This window comes from Cajanus cajan, chromosome 1 (assembly GCF_000230855.2).
Source record: "Cajanus cajan strain Asha chromosome 1, NIPB_CcT2T_4, whole genome shotgun sequence".
In the NCBI taxonomy this organism is placed as follows: Eukaryota; Viridiplantae; Streptophyta; class Magnoliopsida; order Fabales; family Fabaceae; genus Cajanus; species Cajanus cajan.
Genome location: NC_138517.1, coordinates 24,681,615 through 24,700,347, shown reverse-complemented (window position 1 = coordinate 24,700,347; position 18,733 = coordinate 24,681,615). Strand labels below are relative to the sequence as shown.

Sequence of the window (18,733 nt, the reverse complement as noted above, 5' to 3'; positions counted from 1 at the left end):
CACAACAGCCATATCTGGAACGACTCGTTCTCAATTAGGGTTATAGGCATTTTTGGTAATTTGAAACGCCCCGTTCCAATTTGGGAACACCTCGTTCCCATCTAAAATTTTTAGACAATTTTTGTATTTTGGTAGACAATTCTGGGCTACAAAATCACTCTCATTTTAGTAGTTTGGAATGACCCGTTCCAATATGGGAACGACCCTTTCTGGGCTACTAAATCACCCTTATTGGGCCTTTGAGCCCTCAAACAATCTGTGAAAATTGGGCTGTTACACCTTTCACTCTTTTTGAATGTGAATTCTTGACTAATATTAATGTTACTCCCACATAGCTTTATCCTAATATATAGTTAGGGTTTTTTAAATACTTTAATTTATTCTCTTATGAATATCCAACTTACTTTACATAAGTTTATGCACTTTTACCATCTAAAGTAAAGCAAAGCTATAGGTTGGGCCTTATTAAATGAAATCCATTCTCAAGGCTTTTTTACTTTATTTGTCCCTCATATAAGAATTTCAAGAGTGAATTTATTAAGGTTAGTCCCCTTGATAATCATCTTGAAGTTGACAACATCTTTCACGTTGATGGGAAGCTTAAATTTCCCCTATATTAGCAATCAAACTCAATAAGGTTTACAAGTATTCATGATATTGTCCTTTCTCCTGTTGAGGAGGTCAACATAAATATTTTGTAAAAATTACCTTGTCCATTGGATTGTTAAGAGATTTTACATCTTCTTGGTTAAAGTAACCTTTCTAAAGATTTAGAGAGTGAGTGTCATGAACATTTGATGAGGTCTTCATTATTTCAATTAGAAAATTTTGAAGAATAAGTTCAAGTTAGACCCCTAATTCTTTACCTGATAGAAATGCTAAATTGGTTTAAAGGAAAGGACTTGAAGTTGATAATGAGAATTCATCTCATCATGTTCCTAATCTTCCATGCTAGAAAAAGAGAAGAGTTACTATCGACGTTCGCGATCAACCTGAGAGTGGAGGTGTAAGAGTCTAAGATGATTGATAGTGCATAGGTAATACATATTTTAGTACATTACATTAGAATTATTTGACATTTTAAGTGTCTTAAATTGATGAATTGGTTGATATTTCTTTTAGTGGACTATTTTGGTTTCAATTCTAAATTCTAGTTAATTTTCGTGATTTTTTTCCACTTTGTTGTGTTGTCTTGCACAGGCCATATTTGGAGCTCCCAAACTCAGAATGAGATGTTCTTGGTGCCCTTGGAAATCTAAGACAAAAATCTACAACTTCTCTATTAGAAGTTTCACCCAATTCAGATGTTTAAGGGTTCAAATATGAGCCTCAATATTACACATATGCACTTAATTTTAGGTTTACTTTTTGAACTTATTGTATTAATAAGCTTGTTAATTAGTTGATTAGTGGGTTGAGTCTTGTAAATATTTTGATTAGGCACACTATATTAGTCTATTAATAGGTTTTGTGAGATTTGTTATGTACATTTCTCTCATTTTCCAAAATTTAGAGTTTTTTTCTCTACAAGTTTCTCTAAATTCTCTCTCTCTCTCTCTCTCTCTCTCTCTCTCTCGATTTTTTCTCTATATTTTTTTAATGAAGGAATTGTAGAAACTCGATGGAGATGTGTGACTAGTGCATTAAATCGATTCAAGATTACATGAATTGTGGTAAAATTCGAGTTCCTGGTTTATTTTTACCATACAAATTCTCTTCATTTTTTTTTCTCCATTCTAGATTTAATTTTTTTTTCATGATTATGAATTCTATTTTAATTAGATCTAGAACTGAGATTGAATTTTATTTTTGGATCTAAATCTAGATCTAAAATAACCTAAATCGCCTAACTGTTCACTATTCTTGAATTTCATGAAATTTGTAAGTTCGCGGTTGCATTTCACATTTTTATGAAATTCAATAGATATAGATTTAGATCAATATTCTAGTTACCTTCGTATTGATTTAAAGTTGATTGAATTTCAATTATTTTTTGAATCGTGAAAATTTTACCATAAGGGTTGAAATTTTGAATCAATACATTTTTCAATTGAAATTTCCATTTAATTTTTTCTATTTGCAATTTTAATTCTTGATTACTATTTTGCTATTCAAAAGTTCCCATTCCAACAATACGTGATAAATTTGGATCATATTGACTTGTGTCTTCGAGAAGAACGACCTAGGTTGTTTCCTGTATTACAAATCCAAGGAGAAAATCTAGTAATTTTTTTATAGTGATTCAACAATGTTATTAATGATGTTCCCAATGAGTGACTTGAAGGGCGACTTTTTGTAGAAGATATTGCTACTATTACAAAGTTAATGTGACTCAAGAGACTAATGATCTTTAGTCTATAATAGCTATAACAAATCATGAGTTCCTTGATTCACAAGTTGTTAAACATCAAAGTTCACCTACCAATGTTGAAGGGGTTATGGAGCCAAGTAACTTTGCTATTGGACTCAACAACTTGTCCAATAAGGACTCTATTATTGAAGAGGATGTTAGAAATGGTCATGTGGGTGAGGAAAATCTCCTAGTTGATTTTGTTAAGTTTGGATTGAATGTTTTTGTCCTTGTCACCATAGGAATCATTGTTGTTGGTGGGCATTCTACTTTAGCAATTTCCATGAAACAAGTCTTTCGAAGGTATGATACTTCTCATCCTTTGGGGAGATTGGGTCATATTTCCATGTCCTCTAATGCCAAATCATCGTGGAACCCTCAACTTACTACTAATAACATTTTCAAAGAGAAAGAATTGGATTTATGTGATAAAGTAATAATTTAAAAGGTTGGTCCCGTAGTTCGCCTTGACTCTGTTCAAGTGTTTTTACAACATTCAACAATAATTGGAAGAACATGTTCAACAAAAATGATGGATAAGAAAAAAAAAATAGAAGTTGAAAATGGTTGATAGAAATATTTGATGATTGAGTTACTTTCACTCGCCATAAATTAATAGAGAAAATTGTGTTGTTGGTCACAACCACCAAAACCGATGAAACATTTTCTATCAAGATTAACAATATGATCAACAAATTCTATGCTTTAAGGGTGGAGTTTGACCAAAATTTCTTTACCTTTCAAGAAACCATGAAGAAAGAGGTTGCAAAGAAAGTTGGGGTTATTGAGGGTAAATTACAACATGTTTAAAAAAGGATGAATGGATGACATGGTGTCATTTTGGCCAACATGAAGAATATCATAGCTTTGACAGTGAACTTGACAAGGTCAAAATGACCAATGTTTTTTCATATGAGTTACAATGTATTGAAGCAGTTTAATTTTGTAAAGAACTTATTGATGATTATCACCAAGTTGTCTTGGAACATGAAAATGGTTTCAATAAAGTTATTCAACAATTTAAATTTTCCCCCCAGTCTTTAAACTTCCCAATTTGATATTGATAAGGATGAGGTAAATGGGTAATTGATTATCGAGGACGAATCATCTTCAAATAAAGTTGAAGATGATGATAACAATGTGTAAACATCCATTAGTTATAAGTTAGATATGACCATTATTGGTCTAAGCTATTTTTCTTGTTTTTGTATTCCTTGAAGTCTATGACTTATGAAACATATGCACGAATAGCTTCGATAAAAACCTGGGTCCATGGTTGAATCATCAATGACCTATAGGCTTGCCAAGCATGGTAGGCAAATGCAGAGATGATCCACAAGAGAGTTCCACAATAGCACGATCCATTTTCAATGTTTGAATCTCTAGATGTTGCCTCTTCAAGAAGTTGGGAGTTTGACCATCTACCCAAGGTGGGTTAGATAAGTCAACCTCCACATAGACACGCTCCTTAGATGGTAGACATTTAATAGTGTGCAGTATGGGAGCATCTCCCAAATTTTAGCTCTCAAATGTATTGAAATATATTATATGAGTGGTGAAAGCCAAGTCATCGGGAGAGGGGCTCCAACTTCCATCGAAGTTTGTGGTGCCCTCCTCATGCAGATGCTTCATTCCAGAATCTACATCGTCTAATTCAGAGTCAACAACCTTTGAGGGTGGAATGGACAAACTGAAGTCCTTAGGTGCAGAGGAAGAGGGTTGGACCATGGAGCTATAAAAAATGAGGAGGGTAGCCGAGAGCACTTTAGTTGACACCACCAGATCATTGTCACGCATAGGTTTCGCAAGAGTGGGGAATGGTGTCAGATGAATTATTGCCCTCAATGGTAAAATCTAACTGTAGGCTTTAACTTCAACTTCATTGGCTATAGAGGGAACTTCCTCCTCATTTGACACCCAATCTTCAATGGTTGGACCGTCGGGATAATTTGTCTGTACTCTAGACGATTCTGCAACAACAACTGCCTTTGGGGGCTCCTCTTCAACAGTTTAAATAAGAAAGTCTAACAGAACCCCTTGGAAGAACAAGTTTATAGACAATGACTTCTCCTAAGTCTACAAACATTATTTGAGCAACTGGTTCCTAAAGAACCTTTATGGGTGCCTTCAAGTCCTACACCTTGTCTACAGTCGTGACAGACGCACTTGGCTCCTCCTAAGCGAGGGAAGATGAAACTTGTACTCCAACCTCTAGAGAGGATGGCTTGCATAGGGATAACTTCAGAGCAGTTTCCATTTGTTCCTACTATAGGGAGGTAAAGGCTTCATTGATGATTGCTTGTTTTTGAACTTCAGTAGTAGAGATAAGCTTGGCCCTCTTCAATTGCCTATCTTCCTCTATCTAAGGCTTGAATCCTCATACCAGATACTTCTTCCTTTTTAATTGGGGGTCAGGTTGAGGTGTAGAGTAGGTAGGTGGAGTTGGTGATTTATGTGTAGGTTGAGGAGGTTAAGGTAGGGCAGTTGGAGTTTTGGGAGTGGTAGTGGTAGTGGTAGAAGATGGTCTGGATGGTTGTGATTTACAAGTTAGGTTAGTAACAGGCAATGGTGGAGTATTACATTTGAGTAGAGGTGTCTCATCATTTGAAGGGGTGTCAAAGATTTGGAAGGTTTTGGGAATGATGGTGAGGTGGTCGGTATTTAGGCTTGGGTGGTGGTGATGGTGGTTTAAATGAAGAGGTGGATGATGGTGATCGGGGTTTTGGCTGGGTAGGGTTTGGTTCGCAGATGTTGATGGAAGAGGAGGCAATCCAATGTTTCTTCTACAGTGGCTATGCTCTGATTTCACTCTTGACCTTAGCAAAAAGGTGAGAAATCCCCATTTTCTTACCATGGTGTTCAAAATAATATTATTTTATTCCCTCTATATATTATTTTGGTCCCTTAAATTCAAAACTTGTAATTTTAGTTTTCAAAATTTCAAAAATCCTTATTTTAGTCTCTTTACTCTGTTATGTTATTGGTGGCCTTAAGGGACTAAAATAATATTAATTTAAGTTTAAAATACTTTTTTAGTCTTTATAGTTTAACTTACTTTACCTTTCAATTGCTATAGTTTAAAATAGGTTTTTTTAGTCCCTATATTGATATTTATTAATCCTTTTTAGTCTTATGGTTTAAGATATACTTTTTAGTCCTTATACTTACTTTTCTTAATCCTTTTTAGTTTTTATCATTATATTTTTTTTTTGCAATGTCATCTCTTTTTTGTGGTAAAGGTAAAACCAAAGAGTCTCTCAACAATGAACATCGTAAGTAAGGGTAAAAAAGAGACACGGAGCATCGAGGGCCTAATTTAGGGTAATTCTAATGAAATAAATTCTACATCAAACACACAAAGTTGAATTAATACCTTTGTCACATCAACATAAAAGAAACATTACAAAAATATTAACAAGAAAAACTAAAATGATTACAAAACTACAAGTATAGGAACTTAAATTATCTATCTTAAACTGTAGGGACTAAAAAAGATTGAAAAAAGATAAGTATAGGAACTAAAAAGATATATTTTAATTTATAGAGACTAAAAGGTAATGTTAGTGAAACCATAAGGATCAAAAAACAATTTTAACCTTATTTTAAATTATAAGGACTAAAATGATCAATTTTAAATTTGAGAAACCAAAATAATAACTTTTGATAGTTTAGAGACTTGAAACACAATTTTTAAATTTAGAGAACCAAAAGAACATGTACCACAAATTTAAAAGGAATAAAAACTAAATTAAGCCTTAAATTTTATACAACCTACCCAAATCTTCCGCTATTAGAATAACTAAGTGAATTGCTTAATTATTTTTTCTTATCTATTTCATGAATATTTCAAACAATAGGAGAAATTTATTTCTTAACTACTTTTTTCTCAATTATTTCAATTATAATAGAGGAAGCATAAAATTCGCATTGCTGGCTTTTTCGTAGAAGCAGTGTAATTTTGCTTTTTATGCATGTTGTGGTGATTTACGATATATTTGGTGATGTTTTGAGTTATTATGTTATGCTGATAGTTGTTTTGTAAGAGCTCTAAGTGTTAAGGAATCCTTAAGGGTTAAATTAATTAGAGTTGTCAAAGATAAGGTCAAAGTTGATCAAGGAAGGGGGAAGATATATAAGGGTTTTTCAAAGAGAAGATTTTCATTAGGTAATTTTTGAAAAACTTAGAGAGAATGTCTAGAGAGAGGATCTCTGTAATCAAAATGTCAATTTTCTCCTTTAAGTTCCTTATCCATCCTTGAAGTCGAGATTGAGTTGTAGAAGTTGAGATTCGAGCTGGAGAAGCTTGATTTGCTAGAGTATGTTGACCTTAGAGAGTTCTGTATTTCATTCCTTTCTCATTTTTAGCATACAAGCGAGGTAAAGGAAACTCGTTGTTTGATCTAGTGGAGTTGTATATGTTGTTATCTTTATCATTTATCCCATCAGTGGCAACTGAATTAAAGATTTTGATGATTGAAGTTGAGTTGGAGATTGGGGGTTTTGGGTTTGAAGAACCAAAACTCCAAAGTTGAATAATTTATGATTATTCGTGAATGAATGTTGTCTTTAATTTTGTTTTTGAATTCGTTAAGTCGGTTAAAGTTGTATTATAGAGTTTCATGTTGATCTTACAGGTTGTGGTGGCTAGAAAAATCTGGGAAAATGTGTGCACCAAGGTGGTTCATCACATTCTCGCTCGAAGATAGGTGTAGCTCACCGAGTGACCTTTTGAAATTAAAGGCTAAACACCTAGAAAACCATTTTTTCTCAACAAAGAGTTGGTCGCTCAACTAGAATGCGTATTCATGAGAAAACTTGAATCTATGTCGAGTGATGTAGAGAAAAGAAAGACACTAGAAGCGGGGTTGAATAATGTAAACCAAAAGCTCACTTTTTTGAAACAGTGAAGTAGTAGTGCAACTGTAGGAGTGTAGAAAAAAGAGTAAGTTAGAAGAACACAATATTTTTATATTGGTCCATCTTAACCACTGTAACTACGTCCAGTTCTTAATCAAACTCAATCAAGTTTAGTTATCTTTTACAAAGATAAAAGTATTTTAACAAGTTACTTCTGGATCAACCTAAATATTCTTTAATAAGCCACTTCTAGGTCAACCTAAGTATTATTTGACTTGTCTCTTCAAGCAATTATCCAAGTATTCTTTAAAACAAAGTCTTTCCAAGCTTCAAACAACCAAGTATTCTTTTACAAACAAGTTTCTCCAGACTCAAACAAACAAATATTATTTTACAAAAAAGCCTCTCCAAGCTCAATGCAATAACATAAAGTTAAAATTGGATAAGATAATTGTTTTGTTCATTTTACTTTAAAGACGTGATACAACATTATTAAGTACAAAGCTTATACCTAGAAAGAATCAATGTCATTTTACAATATGTGTTTCTTTCATCTAAGATCTCTTTCTCTCTGAATCTTCAAGCTTACTTATATAGGTGTTTTCAATGAGGATGATATTGAAAATCCTTAAGCCTCTCTCACAGGCTTGCTTTATTTGTCTTCAATTTTTGTTCCTTGTGGAAAGAAGTGTTTTTTGGTGTATTAATTGTTAGCATTAAATGGGTTTCCCCAAATTATCACCTCTTATTTGATCAAGGAAACTACTTATCACCTTTTAGGTATCAAACAAGTGGAGCCATGCGTGTGTTAGTTCAAAATAGATTTTTTTTAGGATTTCCATGATTCAAAGTATCTACTTGTCTTTTTTTTATTTTTTTTTACAAAAAAATGTCATTCTTCTCTTTTGTTATTATAGATACTGAGGAAACTATTTTACTTCAATTTGCTAAGGAATCAAATACACACAGGTTGATTTAGTTATCAAACATCTTAAATGATATGAATTTAAAATAAATGTCTTACAGAAGTGTTTCATCTGTTAGACTTTTTATGTCAAGATAATTGAACCTCTTAGTACATTTGTCTTATACTTATTCGTCTTATTAAATGATCTAAAAACTTTTCTCTTGAAAAAATTATGTGTTTGTTATTAATAAAACTTATAACATGAGGAATCTAAGATCGTCTTTTGACCTAACAAATGACACTATCATTTTTGGGTGAGCTTGAGTTTCTATGGGTGGTTTAAGTTGAGAGATCGCCTAAGAAGCTGGAGCTTTCCCAACAAGGGGACCCATAGAGAGTTTTGCTCTCTCAACAACCTATCATCGGTTAACAAGGGGACCCACAAAGAGTATCACTCCCCCAATGAGCTAGAGTTCTCCTAGAGAGAAGTAATAGAAAGTTTCTCTCATTGAGCAAGTGTAGCTCACTTAGTGTGGAACCCTAGTGAGGGCTTGGGCACCCAATGACATGAAGCTCACTCGACGAAAGGCCTAAATGAATGATTATTGATGTTGCATTTGAGATGATATAATATGAATGGTGTTGGCTTACAATATGTTGTTTGCATGGAAGTGTTGAAAAGTTATGAGTTGACTTGAGTTGTTATGTTGAGGTGTGGTGCATTGTAAAATGCTTAGGTAATTTGGAAGTAGTTGACTAAGTTGTTGATGCTTGTTGCATGTTTTTCTAAGTTGTAAGTTGAACTTAGAAACTAAAAGAGAGTAGGTTGTTATGAATGAAAGATCCCATTGTAAGGATTTGAGTTATGGTGCTTTAAAAGCCTAATAACGAAAACCCTTTAATGAAAGAGTTGGCTCTTGAAAGGATAATTGTTTTTAAAATGTTGTCTCCTATAAGTTTCTAAGTTGAATACAATATGGGGGCAAGGTCAAACCCTACTTGTTAGAAATGGTCAAATAAAGTAAGGAACGAAGTTGGGGACCAAAATCCTTAATCAAATGCTGGAAAGGTTTGGGAAACAAAAAGGACAAGCGACAAACTAATTCCAAATTGGCACGTGGTTAATGTATACCAATGTTATTATAGGCCCACACCAAGTTGTATTATACCTGATGGTTGTACTAGACCTTCCTAGTTTAAGTGGTGACACTTAAGAAATTGATTAAGCTGTGTATGGCCACTAAGCCCACTTGAGTTGTTAATATGACCTAAAGAAGAAATGTCTACTACATTTTAGGTTATGTTGGGTCAAGTCACTGAAACTACTTACTTATGTTGTTGGGGATCTCCTAAGTTGAAAATGCGTGACAATGTATTATGTTGTTGAGTTGTATATTATGTTGCTAAGTTACATATCTACGTTGTTGAGTTGTATATTTATGTTGCTAAGTTACATATCTATGTTGTTGAGTTGTACTTTTATGTTGCAAAGTGGTATAGATGTGTTGAAATTTAAGTTGTCAAGTTGTTTTATATTGATATCATGATGTTCCAATGAAGTTTATGGGTGTTATGATGTTGTTTGAAGTTGATATAGTTTGTTTTTCAACTTTTTATTATATGTTATTTTTGTTAGCCAAGTTTACCTTTATTTTTCTTGTATTGGAATGCAATGATCATACATGATATGTGAGTAGGTCAGGATTAGTAGGAGGGCGGTCTTGGAGATTTTGAGAGCCATGTTGTTTATGACCTTTGGTGGAGCTGTGCTACTACAACCTCTAATTTTAGAGTTAGCCTTTTAGCTTTTTATTATATGTTATTTTTGTTATACAAAATTACCCTTATTTTTCTTGTGTTGGATTACGATGATCATATTTGGTATGAAAGGATATTAGGATTAGTAAAAGGGCAAGCTTGGAGGTTTTGAGAGCCATGTTGAGAGTGGCCTTTGGTGGAGTTGTGCTAATGCAACCTTTACCTTTAGAATTGTTTGACTAACAATTTAGGATTTTATGTTTTCACATAAGGGGCAAGAAATGTTTTTTTAAGCTTTTCAATATCCGTGTATATATATATGTGTGTGTGTGTGTGTGATGTGTGAATATCCGTGATTATTTGCATGAGAATCTTAGGTTAATTGATTTATGTTTTCTGCTGTATGGTTCCGTTGTTGTGTTATGTCAAGTGTAATGACTTGTCAAATTGTTATAAGTAGACATGATGACAATCCTTGACTTTGGCATGCCTTTCTGTAAAGATGGAATATCACATTTTTTTATCACATTTTTATCATTTGACTAATTGAGAAAATAGAAAAGGCTTTTGAATTTATAAAATAGTAAAAAAAATTAAATTACAAAATGAGTGATTTAAATCGTATTACAACAATATATTATTACCTAAAATTATAATTACAAGCAACAAAATAAGTTTTTCTTTGGTCATAAATATTAACCACAATCATTAATTTTTAAATTTATTTAAGAGTAGATTTCTCACCCCTTAATTAATTACTTACTCTATTTCATATGCATTCACTTATTATAATTTATAAGCAATATTAAATATAACAACAACTTAAAACAAAGGGTATCTTTGGAATACAATTAAAATTTGACAAAATTAATTAAAAATAATCAATTTAATTATTTTTATTCATCTTAATGATTTGTCCAATATCGCTTATAATTATTTCACCTATTTTAATTTCAGGAATATTAATAACATACTCTTCATAAATATTTTTAAAATCAAACCAATCATTGAATTGATCTACACATCAGTTTAAGATTCGATAGTTGAACCGTGATCAAAACAATATTGATAAATAATGATAATTATTATTAATACGAAAATAATATTAAATATATTTAATATCATAATTTTATAATATTAAATAAAAATAAAACTATTCATAGATTTTTAGCCATCAATGTATATATAAAAGTCTAAACTAAAAAACTATTTAAATTTAATTTTTAATAAAATATAATGATGCTCATTAATAATAACATGTTTACATCTCAAGTTAAAAGTATCAAATTAATATATTTTAAATTATAAAAATTCAACATATAAAAATTGAAAATTACATAAATGATTTATTTATATATATATGATTTTTTTTATTAAATATGTATTTTATTTTATTAAAAAATCAAAATTATTTTTAAAATTAATTTAAAAAATAATTTTTTATAGGATTTGTTCTATAATGACCCGTCATGGTCCCTATGCACTAACTACTAGTTAACTAAGAAAATATATTAAACTAGATGACCAAATACATACATGTATATAAAAGTAATAATAAATTACATTTCTATGCACACAATATAATACTTTGTGTGTGTGTGTGTATATATATATATATATATATATATATATATATATATATATATATATATATACATACATATATATATAGTCATCCAAAATAATAATACTCTCCTAGTGCTAGTCACGCACGATCAAACAGTTATCCAAGATGGTAATTCTGGGGAGAGTGTTTTAATTAATTAATTGGGAAGGGAAAGGGGGTTGGGTTTGATCTGACCCGTTGAGAATTTTAAATGGAGGGGTTAGGTAGAACGTAACCTAACTGCCTTTCATTTGTGAAGAACATATGGAGAAAAGGAGTTAATTGAAAGCTCTGAGGAGAAGTGCTAAGATAGTCCTCTAGCTACATCAATTCATCCCAGATTATCATAATTAATAAGGTGTAGGGGTGAGAGTTGTTCATATAGTGGGTATGTAGAGAACAATCCCTAAGTCCCCTAGGGTTTTCTAATTTTAATTTAGTTCGGTTAGATTGTTTTGAATTCATGTTTTGTAGTAATTATTTGATGTGTTTGATGATTTAGTTGATGAAAAATGTTGAATTGGGGTTCTTTGAGTGCTATATAGGAATGAGGGGTTTTATGAGTTTTGATGAACACTATGAAATTGAACGAATTAAATATGTTTGTAGCATTTTAGAATGTTTTAATGGATTATGTGGCTAAATCGATATGATTGGTATAATTGAATTCATTGGGATGTGCTCGGTAAGTTAGGGTTCTTGTAGATTGATAAACACCCTTAATTATATGAATTAATGAGTAATTGAGAGATTTTACTTATGAATGTACCTTAGTATTTTTATAATATCTTTCTGTGTGATTAACCAAATCAATCTCCATTTATTGAACTAGAAAGTATACATTGGGGCTATAATTTATACTCTAGAATCATGTAAAAATGTTAAGAATTGATTGAGTTATGCGAGTTATAAGTTTAGTTTCTATTCTAGTGCGCGAAATATTAAGTTTTGTGTTGTTAACTAAGCAAGATGACCTTAATGACATTTTTAAGCTTCGTGTTCTTCACAAAAGTTGTAGCCTTGGATGTCATCTTTCTAATGGCATTACAACCACTCAAAAAGGATCTGTATAACTCATGTTATGGTTTAAAAAGTGAGTAGAGGTCAAACTATCAGGATTTATGGTGCTCAACGCAGGTGTTTTGTTTTAGATTGCGTTTTTGACGTTTTGTGACCCCTTTTTGGCATGTTTTGTGATACTTTATTATTTCTTAGTGATGTCTTATAATACTTATCATATGATTGAATGAGAATGATATGTGAATGAGTTTGATGTGGGATTGTGAAATATGTGAATGACTTGTGAGAATAATTTATGTATCATATGGCATGAGGTTCATTGGGTATGATGATAGTTATGTGATGTTCATGGAATTGTGGCATGAACCCACTAGCATGTGTTGTGTATAATAGTCGCGTGTTGTATGGGGTACCATTGGCATTAGTCATCTATAACAATGGTGCTTGCTAGATTAAAATAGAAATTGCTACATGTGAGCATGGTGAAGTAGTCTAAGGGAACTTGTAAGGCTTGCCCATTGTGCGACGTTCTCGACCAAGGTTTCTTAGATTGTGTGCATTTCATGGTTGTGCCTATGCATTACTGGCATAGAAGAGGTATGCTTCGGGCATGCTTTAGGTTGTGCCTACGTGTTACTAGCGTGTAGAAGAGGTACACTTCAAGTATGCTTATCATGCAAGAGTCACATTGTATAACATTGAATGGTGTAAATGAGAATGTTTATGATGATGATTGTTTTTGGATGCCATGTGATGATCGATGGTGTACAATGCTATGCTATATTTAACTACGATTTCATATGTATATGTTGTACATGGTGTGGGTGTTTTCGGTGTACTTATATCATATGGGTGTGGTCTCTCACCCCTATACTTCTTTTCGTGTTGTTTGGGATGCTTGTCCTTAGGTGATGGTGATGAGGGGGGCAAAGGCACTCATAATGTCGAATCATGAGGAATTAAGGTTGTGTTACTCTGATAGGATTGTGACATCGAGGTAAGGATTTATTAGTAATCATGTTTAAGATCATACATTTAGTTTAATTATTTAATTTCTATTTTGATGTAAACTGTGACATCCATTCTACCCCTAACAAAAAATATAAATATTTGAGAAAAGTTTAATTAAAACTACAGGTAAAATAGGCTCACATGAAAACTACCTCTAACATTCAACCAATTTGAAATGAAGTTATAAAGTATAGACTTTAGAATAGTTTATAAATAAAAAAGAAAAGGTATATTCAAATAATATATAAACTCCTAATCTAATTTCATTGCCCAAATGTCACACTATCATAACAACCTATAACTTCAACTCTTGACACCTTCAGTGCCACCCACATTAGGATCATCATTACCTAAGATAACCACAAAACATACGAATGAGAAAAATAAGCATTCATAAGTGAGAAAAACAAGCGTTCATAAGTGAGATACAAGAAAGAATTTCCACCTAATACAAAGTCAACCCACATATAATCAATAATAATATCTAATCACAACTTTATTATCAATTTTCAAATCTATCCACTGTTATCCTCATTACCACATTGCAATACAGCTATGCACTATGCTCAATTTCATACCAATGCTTATGTAATGCAACCTCCTAAGAAGCATTGACTCAAAGCGCCGTATAATGGGAAAACTTTATCAATCTCCTTAGGCACCGCCATGCATGGCTACACTATTAATCACCACATAGGCCAATGTATAAAATATATCATGCATTCCCTGTTAATCAGCACACAGGCCAAGATAAGGCATTCCCTGTTAACCACCATACAGGCTAGGGTCAGTATATATATCTCATGCATTCCTTGTTAATCACCACATAATCGAGGGTAATGCATATGCATATGCCCCAATGCTTATGCTAATGCCACCAAACTCATTCCTCATCTTCATTCATGCTAATCCAAAATTATTAAGTAATTCACATACAAACACATTTATACATCACTCATCCAAGTACAAACTATTCATACTCAAATATACTCAGCCAAATACACGCCATTTATATCTATTCATATAATAGTAATTACTGGACATCATACAATTCACAACCATCATCAAAATTCATCAATAAAATACCATATTTCACAATCCCGCATCAAACTCATTCAATCATATTATAAGTATTATAAATAATCACTAAGAAATCATAAAGTATCACAAACATGCCAAAAAGGGGTCCCTAAACGTCAAAAACGCAAATTGAAATAGAATATCCGCGTCGGGCACCGTAAATCCTAACAACTTGATCTCTACTCACTATTTTGACCATAAATTGAGTTATACACATCCGTTTCGAGTGATTCTAATGCTATTGGAAAGATAAAATCCAAGGTTACAACTTTCATGAAGAACACAAAGCTTAAAAATGTCGTTACGATCACCTTGCATGACTGACAACACAAAACTTAATATTTCACACACTAGAATGGAGACTAAACTTATAAATCACATAACTTAATCAATTCTTAACATTTTTACACAATTATAGAGTGTAAATTACAGCCTCTTGTATCTACTTTCTAACCCAACAAACATAAATTGATTTAGTTAATCACACAGAAAGATAAATACTAAGGTACATCCATAAGTAAAATCTTCTAATTAATCATTAATTCATATAATTAAGGATGCTTATCAATATATGAGAACCCTAACTTACAAAGCACATTTCAATGAATTCAAGTATCATCTAGATCATCAATTTTACCAAACAATATAACTACCACATTTATAAATCAATATGAATCACTACCCATTCTCTCCCACTACCCATTCTCTCTTTAATCCCACATATGAATCACTCATTTCCCTCCTCATACCTTGTTGTGTCAATGGGAACAATCTGATGTAGTTTCAAATGGTTTTAAACACTTCTTTTCAAAGCTCCCTTCTCCTCTTCATTTTCTCTTCTAACCTTTTAGAATACAAAATAAGGCAGATATGATTAACCCTACTTGGCCCTTTTCTTAAAATTTCATTAGGCCGGGTTAATCCAACCCATTTCCCGTCTTTCCATTAAAATAAATAAATAATATAAATATCTTCCTACCTATAAATATAAAAATAATTTTGACTAAAATATAATAATATATATAATAATGTTATTATTTTAGAAAATAGAGTGTTACATATAAACCCATTAGTCGTTGTAGTTTTATTTTGTTGAGCTTTAGTATTCTAATTTCTGTTAAAACTATTTTATTATGAGATGCATGTGAACTTTTCTACTATCAATGGATTAAATTCAAATTTTTATTGAATTTAGTTTTATTTTGGGGTAGAAGGGTGTCACATCATCTCCCTAAAGCCCAACCAGACAACATTGTTTTCAGGAATTGATATTGGGCTCATGATATATACATCTCCTTTTTTTTTATAAGTACACCTCATTTTTTTTAAAAGAAATTAAATTCCTAAAATATTTTTTGTTTTTATTTTTTTTAATTTTACACCCGTAACATTTAATTTAACACTTTTTTCTTCTTTTTCACACACTTTTTCTCTCCTCTTTTTAGTTTTGACATGCACCTCTTACCTTTCCTTCACTCCTACACTTATTTCAGTAGGTAGTTTTAATTCTTTTGATTTTACATTATTCTCTTCCCCCCTCTTTCAGTTTTCACACTATTATCATATCCCTTCCATCTTTTAGTTTTCACACACACCTGAAACCTAAAACTAATTTTCAACAGCATTATAGGAACATGTGGCTTCCTCGACATGTCGAAAGTGCCAAGTCAAATGTGTGTTTTTTCTTTGAAAACTTTCCCCCATTTACATGCATAGAAAACACATCAAATAATTTTAGTGTTCTAGAATATACTTTTTGAAATAGTAAAATTAGTGTTCCTGAAAATATTTTTCAGAATTGTGTTTTTAATGTACTTCCGAAAAGTAGTTTTTGGAAAAATAAATCTAATGTTTCAGAAATTACTTTTCGCAATTATGTAAAGCAAGACACTTTCAAAAAATACTTTTCGGAACATTAATTTTACTATTCTAGAAATTACTTTCTGGAATATTAAGTTTATTACTCCGGAAAGTACTTTTCTGAAGTATGTTATTTCATATAATTATGAAAAGTTCTCTTTGGAAAAATAAATTTAACATTTCAAAAAGTTCTTTTGATGGAGTAGTGTGGACCAAGGGTCCAACCACCAGAGTCATGGCTAAGAGGATACATGAAGATTTGGCTAGTTCAGAGCCTAGTGGGCTTGGTGGGCCCAAGCTGCTCTTCACTTGGGCCACATTATGAGACACACTATTTGTACATATTATATTAGTATAAGATTCATATATTTCGGTCTTATGTTGATTATTTTTATTGTATAATTAATTTGAAATATACAATAAAAAGTAATTTTTGTTATATATTTGGTCCACATAGACACTATAAACAAGTTTTCATTGTGTAGTCAAATACAATGAAAATTAATTGCTATTGAGAGTGATTTTGTAAAAGAAAATACAAAATATAGACTATTAAGATCAAATTTATCAATAACATATGCCTTCTTTTCTCTTTCGAAATGGGCTAGATGCCTTATGCTCCAGAAGGGTTTTATTAGTGTGCTTAGTAAGGAAGACAATGGAGCACGCCAGGTACAGAAAGTAATCTTCAATTACTCCACTCCTTTTATTGCAAACATCTATTTAGTGAGATAAGAAATAACATAAAATAAAATAAAAATATTAAAAAAAACATATCTATATGTAAAATAATTTAATAACATATTTATATTACAAATAATAATTATCAAATATATTTATATTAAAAATAAATTAGACTAATTTGTCAAATATAAAATAAAAATATTCTTCCACATGTACAAGTACCTTACTATATGTTTTCATCCAATTAACAAATGAGTACCTATTTAATTATTTTTTTAATCAACAATGGGTTTTATATGTAGGTATCGAGAACACGTTTTGTTTTTGTATCCCTAGTGGTAAGTGAGATCAAATGACTCGTGCATTTTTCAAATCTTACTAAATTTAGAGGTGCATTTTTCAAATCTTACTAAATTTGGAGTTGGGACACCTATAACTTTCACACGTTAACATATAAGAAATAGAAAGTTGTCATATCCTTAAAGGATGTTTGATCTTTTCTCCTCTTATAATAAGTGTTGTCTTAGATTATTTTACACAGATAAAAGAAAAGATAATAAATAGATAAAACAAAATAATGATTTTACATAATACTATTAGGAGTATAAATGGAAAAGAAATAATTAATACTACATTGAAAAGTTACCATAACACTTATTTTGGAATGAGTTTTTTCTTGTAATGCGATACTTAATATGGAACGAAGGAAATAGATGAAATCCTTTTTCGTTATGTTTCTCAAGGATTTTATTTATTGGGAATCATATTTTCTATAAATGTAATAAACATGTTTAGTATGTCTAATTGTGCTTTGAAAGAAGCACACCCAAATGCACGGTCATGTTAATAAGTACGTGCTTCCTTTAGAATGCTCTTGAGCAACAAAGCATGCTTGGTCATCCATAAGCATTGTTGTGCTCCTAGTCTGATGAAGCATGGCCAGGTTATTAAGCATAATCATGATTTCTAAGATGCACAATCATGCTTAAAAATCCACCCTGATTATTCTTATCACGGATAATTCATTTTCTTTGTTTAATAGATTATGGCAACATGTGTGGCTAGTCCTTATATTCTAGGATTGTGATGTAATTGTTCCTATTGAACACCAATGATGAATTTGTGAATTATTTATGTTAATTGTTATATTATTTTAGTATTGTGTTTCTTATCTTAGTTAATTAGAAGTGCGTGATCAAACTCTTTTAATTAATAGAAACCTAAAATAATTGAATTTTGAAAATTGGCATGATCAAACTGTTTTCTTAATTTTTAATTGAATTAATTTATTAATTTTCTTCTACATGCATATATATGCATTATTTTTAGAATAAAACTCTTATAATCAATTTGGGTTTTTCTTAAGATAAAGAGTTGAACTTTCTAAATCATAGGGTTATCAACAATTTTAAAATTTCAGAAGTACAATTGGCAATATTATTTTATAATTTATGAACTTTATCTTAAGGGGGATTTTGGACAATAAGTCACAACTTTAAAGTTTTTACCTATGAATTTTAATAACAAAGTTTTAATCTTTTGTTTCAATTTTTAAACTACTATTCTCTCAAACCAATTTTATTTTTTCAAACTGTTGGAA

General features: G+C 31.3%; 1 long non-coding RNA gene across 1 annotated transcript; it reads left to right on the top strand.

Moving 5' to 3' along the window:
- The first annotated feature begins 1,206 nt into the window (after positions 1–1,206).
- LOC145953921 (uncharacterized) lies at positions 1,207–17,270 on the top strand. Its single transcript, XR_014431142.1, has 3 exons — positions 1,207–1,673; positions 13,407–13,495; positions 16,656–17,270. It is a non-coding gene; the product is annotated as an uncharacterized LOC145953921 (long non-coding RNA).
- The last annotated feature ends 1,463 nt before the right edge of the window (positions 17,271–18,733 follow it).